We start from the raw sequence: 7516 nt of genomic DNA, 5'->3' as shown, positions 1-7516 counted from the left end.
CTATTATGGTGAGGTCAGCAGTATATATATGACTTACATTATATTACACCAAGATATTGTTCATTGTAAAACACATCATATTTAACAGTTTGTCGTTCATAAATTCGCTAAAACGACCGCTCGTTGACGATTAATTCACGACTATATTTTGCGAACGACAACATATAACACGTGAACGATAACGATTACTTTGCGGTCGTTACATGCTCGTTTAAAACGTTCGCCGGGTGATAATGTAGGCGGTGAATTCAAGTTGGAGGTGTGACAGAGGTGTGACAGAGGTGTGTCAAAACCTTGAAAAAAAAGGGAATTTGATACTGTCCAGCCTACTGTACAGCTTGTAGTCTCCATTTTGATCATTGTCTTTTGAGCTGCGTAGAACTAACCACATTGGGATTGTAGGTGATTCAATTTTTCATCACAATTTGAAATGGCAATGCTGAAGAGAAAGCGTGGGCTGAAAATTTTGACAGAGCTGATAAATCTCCAAGAAGAACTGGACACCCACATGGAGGAGCTGCAATCAAATCGCCTGCGGTTTTGGTCTAAGAAATGGCTCCAGCAGCGTGATAATTTTTCCCATATGCCATTGCTACGTGAGTTAAAAGAAAGAAATCCTGAAGATTACCGGAATTATCTTCGAATGTCTTCTGATACATTTTCAAAGCTTTTGGATTATGTACGTCCTTTGATTGAAAAACAGGACACTGTGATGCGTAAGGCGATTACAGCCGAACAAAGACTTGCGGTCACTCTCCGTTTTTTGGCCACAGGGAGGTCTTTACAAGACCTAAAATTCACAGCTGCTATATCACAGCCGATGTTATCTCGAATAATACCAGAAGCATGCATAGCTATATTGACATCGTTGCTGTATTCACACATGCCACATTCGCATGCTGTGTGTCTTGTAGCAAAATCATCTGCAATATGCGGTACAGTTATCCCCTATGGCTCTGGATTCTCGTAGTTTGTAGCCACATCCTACGTAATTTATCATCTGCCAGTCCTTAAAGGGGTTATCCAGCGCTACACAAAAATGGCCGCTTTCTTCCAGAGACAGACCCTCTCTTGTCTCCAGTTTGGGTGGAACTTTGTAACTCTATTCCATTGAAGTGAATGGAGCTTAATTGCAAACCGCACCTGAGCTGGAGACAAGAGTCGTGCTGTTTCTGGAAGAAAGTGGCCATGTTGTTGTAGCACTGGATAACCCCTTTAAAATAAGATAATATATTACCTGCCAGCACTCCCGCCTGGTTCTCCGGCTCTCGGGTCCCTGACATCCCACTCCGCCAATCAGTGCACTGTACTGCCGCAACAAACAAATTGGCTGAGCGGGAGTCAGGGAGCTGGAGATCCAGGCGGGAGTGCTGGCAGGTAATATATTGTTTCAAGGCCTGACAGATGATGAAAATATGCTCCTGAGCGTGGTGGAAAGTCAAACTGGTTTGTTAGTACAGAGTGTCTACACGCATCACCCATTATGCTGTGCTGTGATTGGATGCTAAAGGCAATAAAAAGTTTTAGCCAGTTTCAACAAATTTGCCATTGTGTTGTGAAAGAGTGTGGTCATCAGGTATATAGAGAAACAATTGAACATTTTAAATACACATAAATAGCAGGATAGTAAAAGAAATTATAATAAGGTGAAGACCTATGACAAGTCACAATACATTTAACACCAGAATTTATTATTATTTATGAATATTTATACAATATCTAAGGCTTAGGGTACATTCACACTGAGCAAATGTGGTGGAATTCCACCTGCCTCAGTGTCCCATAGTGGGTCTATGGGAGGGCACTCTCCATGCAAAGAGTTAATGCTCAAAGCCTTATAAATAAGTAGTTATAGTTTACTGTAAGTTTGCTCATCTCTAATTATCAGTTGTCTGTCTGTTTGTTTTTTTCACTTGGTTGTTTTAAAGGGTTACTCTGGAGAAAAAAAAAATATTTTTAAATCAACTGGTGTCTGAAAGGTATAGAGATTTGTAAATCATTTTTATTTAAAAATCTTGAGTCTTCCAGTACTTATTAGCTGCTGTATGTCCTGCATGAAGTGGTGTTTGCTTCCAGTCTGGCACAGCGCTCTCTGCTGCCACCTCTGTCCCTGACAGGAACTGTCCAGAGTAGTAGTAAATCCCCATATGAAATGTCTCTTGCTCTGGACAGTTCCTGACATGGACAGAGGTGGCAGCAGAGAGCCCTGTGTCAGACTGGAAAGATGTCAACCTGCTGATCGTTCACCAGCAATCTTTGCATATGTTCAGGGGAGCGACTATTAATCAATAGGTAAGGTCTGATAATTAAACACAAAAGCACAGTACAAATAGAACCGATAGATATCTTTAATAAACCTGCAGAAGAAGAGACAGGCCCTTAGTCTTCTGTCTAGTTTTGGGTCCATTCAGGTGATAATGAAGCCTCTTGTTTTTGTCTCAGGATGGATCACTCCTAGTTGTCGAAATTAAGGACTAATTTTTATCCGTTAAATGTGGATATAATCCATGTAAACACACACACATAAAAAAAATGCAACAGCTCACCACAATGGCAAGATACAGACCCACTATAGACATGAAAATAGTAAAAAGCAGCCCCCCCCCCCAACTGCTACTTTTTTTTTCTATATTCCTTGTAGCATGTGCCAGGTAGCGAAACAATGCAAACAATTCAGTGACAGTGGGGGCAGTAGGAAATTATCAGGGGCATCCTAACAGTTTGTCACCTATCATCATGGTTCTATTCATTTTCAGGAAGTTTACGCTTTAGAGAAAGTCAGACTGCCACCTAGGGGTGGTGATGGCAAGTGTAAGCTACAGGACAGGGAAGCTTTTTGGATCTTCCAATTGAATATATGTACACTCAGGGGTTTGAATTTACATTTTTGTTACATCGTTAAACTGGAACAAAGTTCTGAAACTGCAGCTGTATGAATATTGAATATACTTTTTTTCTTGTGCATGCTGACTTATTTATATACAGATTCTACTTTAAATGGGCAATGACAATTAGATTATTAGGATGATTACTGATTAGTTATTTTGAACATAGATGTTGGTACATAAAACTTTATGTCTGTTATTATGAATAATGGTTGATAGTTTTATTCACCTGCTGTATGATGTGAGCATGTATGGGGGCTGGCATAATGCGGCATGTAACCTGGGCCAAAACACATTGGGGGGCATGTATCAAGTGGCGTATCTTTGTTTTTCGGCGGAAAGTGCTGATTTGCAAATATTTTATTTGCTAAATGGCCGTTTTGCGAATTAAATATTCGCAAATCGGCACTTTCTGCCTCATACGCCAGGGGGGCGGGGAGGAGGTGTGGAGGGGGTGGAACGGGGGGCGCGGACTCAGAGTCCACGCGATTTATCATTGCTTTGTGTTAAAGATACGCAGGAAACCTACTCCAGCTCTCAGCTGGCGTAGGTTTCCTGCCGTGCGCACCGGCGCGCACGGGAGTCCACCTCTACATAAATCTCCATAGCGCCAGAGATGCGGGGACATTTTTAAGTCCGGCATCCCCCATTACCTGTAGCCAGGGCCGTATTTATCCCTAGGCACTCATGGTCCGGTGCCTAGGACAGCACCTTTCATGGGGGGCAGCACCAGGGAGCAGGGGGAAGGAAACAACTTTTTTTAAATCTTTATTTTTTTTTTGTCTCCCAATTTCCATTCAGACTTGCCAGTAAATGTAATGTCTTTTCAAGGGCGGTATGGTGGTATTGGTCAGGTCTGGTATTGCGGTGTTATCCAGTCACAGTATGGTGGTATTGGTTAGGTCTGGTATGGTGGTGTTATCTGGTCATAGTATGGTGGTATTGGTCAGGTGTGGTGTGGCCGGGTTATCCAGTCACAGTATGGCGGTATTGGTCAGGTCTGGTATGGTGGTGTTATCCAGTCACAGTATGGCGGTATTGGTCAGGTCTGGTATGGTGGTGTTATCCAGTCACAGTATGGTGGTATTGGTCAGGTCTGGTATGGTGGTGTTATCCAGTCACAGTATGGTGGTATTGGTCAGGTCTGGTATGGTGGTGTTATCCAGTCACAGTATGGTGGTATTGGTTAGGTCTGGTATGGTGGTGTTATCCAGTCATAGTATGGTGGTATTGGTCAGGTGTGGTGTGGCTGGGTTATCCAGTCACAGTATGGCGGTATTGGTCAGGTCTGGTATGGTGGTGTTATCCAGCACAGTATGGCGGTATTGGTCAGGCCTGGTATGGTGGTTTTATCCAGTCACAGTATGGTAGTATTGGTCAGGTCTGGAATGGCAGTGTTATCTAGTCACAGTATGGCGGTTGTAAGGGCCGTGGCGGCATCCCGTGCTCCAGGTCACCGCCACTGTCCCTCTTCTCTTCTGACAGCGGACACTGGAGCCCACGTGCGCCATACCTCACCGTGCTCCTGCTTCTTGCTGTCCCGGCCAGCATGCGCGTCCCCGCCTGCTAGGGCGAACGTGCACCGGCTGTCACGGGTTTAAAGGGGCAGTGCACCTTTAATTGGTTAGTGCACCAAACACCATTACACTATGAATACTTGCACCTGTCATGCCCTTGCTTCGTTGGAGCCTCTGCATGCTTCCTTTAGTGTGGTCCCAGTTCTCCATTGTTCCTGCCTGTGGTTCCTGGCCATAGCCTTGCTGTTTAGCTGCTATATACCAGCCTGTCTGCCTAGATATGGGTAGCGACCTGGGGGTCGCCTGCCACAGCAAGACCATCCCGCCTTTGGGCGAGCTCTGGTGAGGACCAGTGGCCCCTTAGACTCCGCTCCCTGGTGCCGCTAACAACATCACTAGCAGCGGTACAGTGGATCCAAGTCTCCAGTCATTACAGCGATATTGTTTCGGTCTGGCATGGTGGTGTTAAATGTGACGCCTGGAGCTATTACCTACCAATCTACCAATCCTGTGGTGTGAATTCCTTCAGACAATATGCAGATGCCTCTAATTGTTGTTTTAAGCAGTTTAAAAACATGAAAAACACGATTCAGACAATGAATGTTTCTACCTGTAGAGAAATACATTAGGCCAAAACCAAGCTCCCCCATGCTCCTTCAGGTTTTGTGCTTAGGGCAGCAGCAGCTGTTAATACGGCCCTGCCTGTAGCCATGATTAGGAGGGTTTATTGCAGTTGTAACGCTTGTTTTTTCTCCCTTGGCAGAGCCAAGTAACGCTGAGTCTTACATATTGAAACCCTCTCCATACACTTCACGACCACCGACATATATATACTGTGGGCAGTTGTGAAAATGTTACAGGATCCACAGAAATTGGAATAGTCTGGCACTTAAAAACTTCTTATATAAAACATAATAAGCATCTCATTCTTACCTCACTGCGATCCTCCGATGTTCTCCTGCAACGTCTCTGGGTACACTGCTGAACTATACTGCCGCCACTTCAGAGTCAAACTCGTCTCGGCAGTTACAACCTGCTCAGCCAATCACTGACTGAGATGGGACAGCACCACAACCAGTGACTGGCTGAGCGGGCTGTCACTGCTGAAACGAGTTTGCAGCATAAGGAGGATATTAATAAAAGTCCACAACTGCAGGGAAATGGGCCTTACAAATGTGCTCAATCTCGATAAATAATTTAAATGCCACTAAATTATCTATAGAACCAGCTATATATTTAGTATAATATAAATGTAAAGTACAGTGTACAGGCAGAAACCTATGGTTTAATATAAATGCCAAAGTTGCTACAGTCCATTCAGATGTCCCCATTTGCCGACAAAGCACTATAGATTTAATATACACTACCTTTTAGAGGCACACACATCAGTGTTTTTCCTTGTAACTAAAATAAATTTAAAAAGACTGAACATAAGGAGGGCAATGAGGATGTCCAGCACTATATTTCTCATCTATAGAGCCAACTAGACTGACCTCTAGTGGCTGCGCTAATACACTACAATATAAAAAAAAGAATCAATATTCCCCACAGATAAAATACAACTACAATACTGTAACTGACCCTTTCAGAATTCCATTAGATTTAGAATGGACCCTTAAGCAGTGTGATTTTGAGGGCCCATTCTGAATCTAACTGAATCTACTATTCCCATCATGCTATAAACTTCTTCTCTGTATGCCAACCAAATTGCCTTGATTTATGGCATATACTGTGGTCATAGATATGTTGTGTACTCTATATGTAGAATATGTATGCCATATCTAAGAGACTAATGGTGCGTTTACACAGACAGATTTGTCTGACAGATCTTTAAAGCCAAAACCAGGAACAGACAATAAACAGGGAACAGGTCATAAAGGAAAGACTGGAATCTATAATCTTTTCATTCCTGGCTTTGGCTTCCAAAATCTGTCAGATAAATCTTTCTGAGTAAATGCACCCTTAGATTAAAGGGGTTATCCAGCGCTACAAAAACATGGCCACTTTCCCCCTACTGTTGTCTCCAGTTCAGGTGTGATTTGCAATTAAGCTCCATTTACTTCAATGGAACTAAGTTTCCAAACCCCACCCAAACTGGAGACAACAGTAGGGGGAAAGTGGCCATGTTTTTGTAGCGCTGGATAACCCCTTTAAAGTACTGTTTTAAGAAATAAAGAAAGGACACATACAACGTCAGGGCCGTTGCGCCCGCTTTTGCTCTCCGTTGCTCTCCGCGCGCGGCATCCCATTGACACACTGAGGCAGACGGGATTCCGAGGTGGGGGCTCCACCGCTTTTACTCAGTGTAAACATACATTCAGTAATCACGACCCTTTTATATGGAGCACAAAGTATAATGGCAGTATGACCATGAATAAGATCACCATGAGTAGTCACAATGCATTGTCAGGTGCTTTTATTTTTAGAGAAGCAATAAAAATTTAAGAATTGTGTGCACACTGATGAAATTGGAAACTTACAAACTTTTTCTGTCTTCTCCTTATTACAGATGGAAGGTAGTGCTAGAACAAAGCAATTTATGGTAGGGGGGAGTGGTCATAGGCTTCAGCAGGAAGCATACGCTACGCCTGGTTATAAGCTTCAGCAGGAGCTCCAGGCTTCTGTCTCTTTTTTCACCACCATCCACTAAGGAAGACTAGGAAAAGACTCTCCCATCAGGAACTAAGACTTAAATAGGGCTGCCCAGGAATGAGCTCATATTGGTGGGAATAGTGCTAGAACAAGAGTGGTGTGAGTGTTCCATAGATAGAGAAGTATGAGGCACCCACAGGGAGAACAGAGTTAATCCTTCCAGACCTTCAGATGTGCAATAAAAAGGGGAGAGTGAGACCCCAAGTGGTGACAGTGCAAAATGGCACCCATCATCCCAGAGTGACACCTGACACAGACACCTTTTGACAGGTGGTATATAAACATGGTAGCACACCTGTACTGGAAAACTACAGAAGAAAAGGGTAGTTGAAGCATAAAGGGGGGCAGTGGACCAGCTAGAAGCACCCAGGTAAGTAGTTACCTAGTAGTAACTCAAGAGAAGTGAGGGCCCTGCTCACGAGAGCTTACAAGCTATAAACTGGAGAAAAAAACTAAACTTTT

The sequence above is a fragment of the Dendropsophus ebraccatus genome, chromosome 8 (genome assembly GCF_027789765.1).
Source record: "Dendropsophus ebraccatus isolate aDenEbr1 chromosome 8, aDenEbr1.pat, whole genome shotgun sequence".
NCBI classification, from domain to species: domain Eukaryota; kingdom Metazoa; phylum Chordata; class Amphibia; order Anura; family Hylidae; genus Dendropsophus; species Dendropsophus ebraccatus.
The sequence above is the reverse complement of the archived record's forward strand: the minus strand, read 5'-3'. Positions refer to the sequence as shown.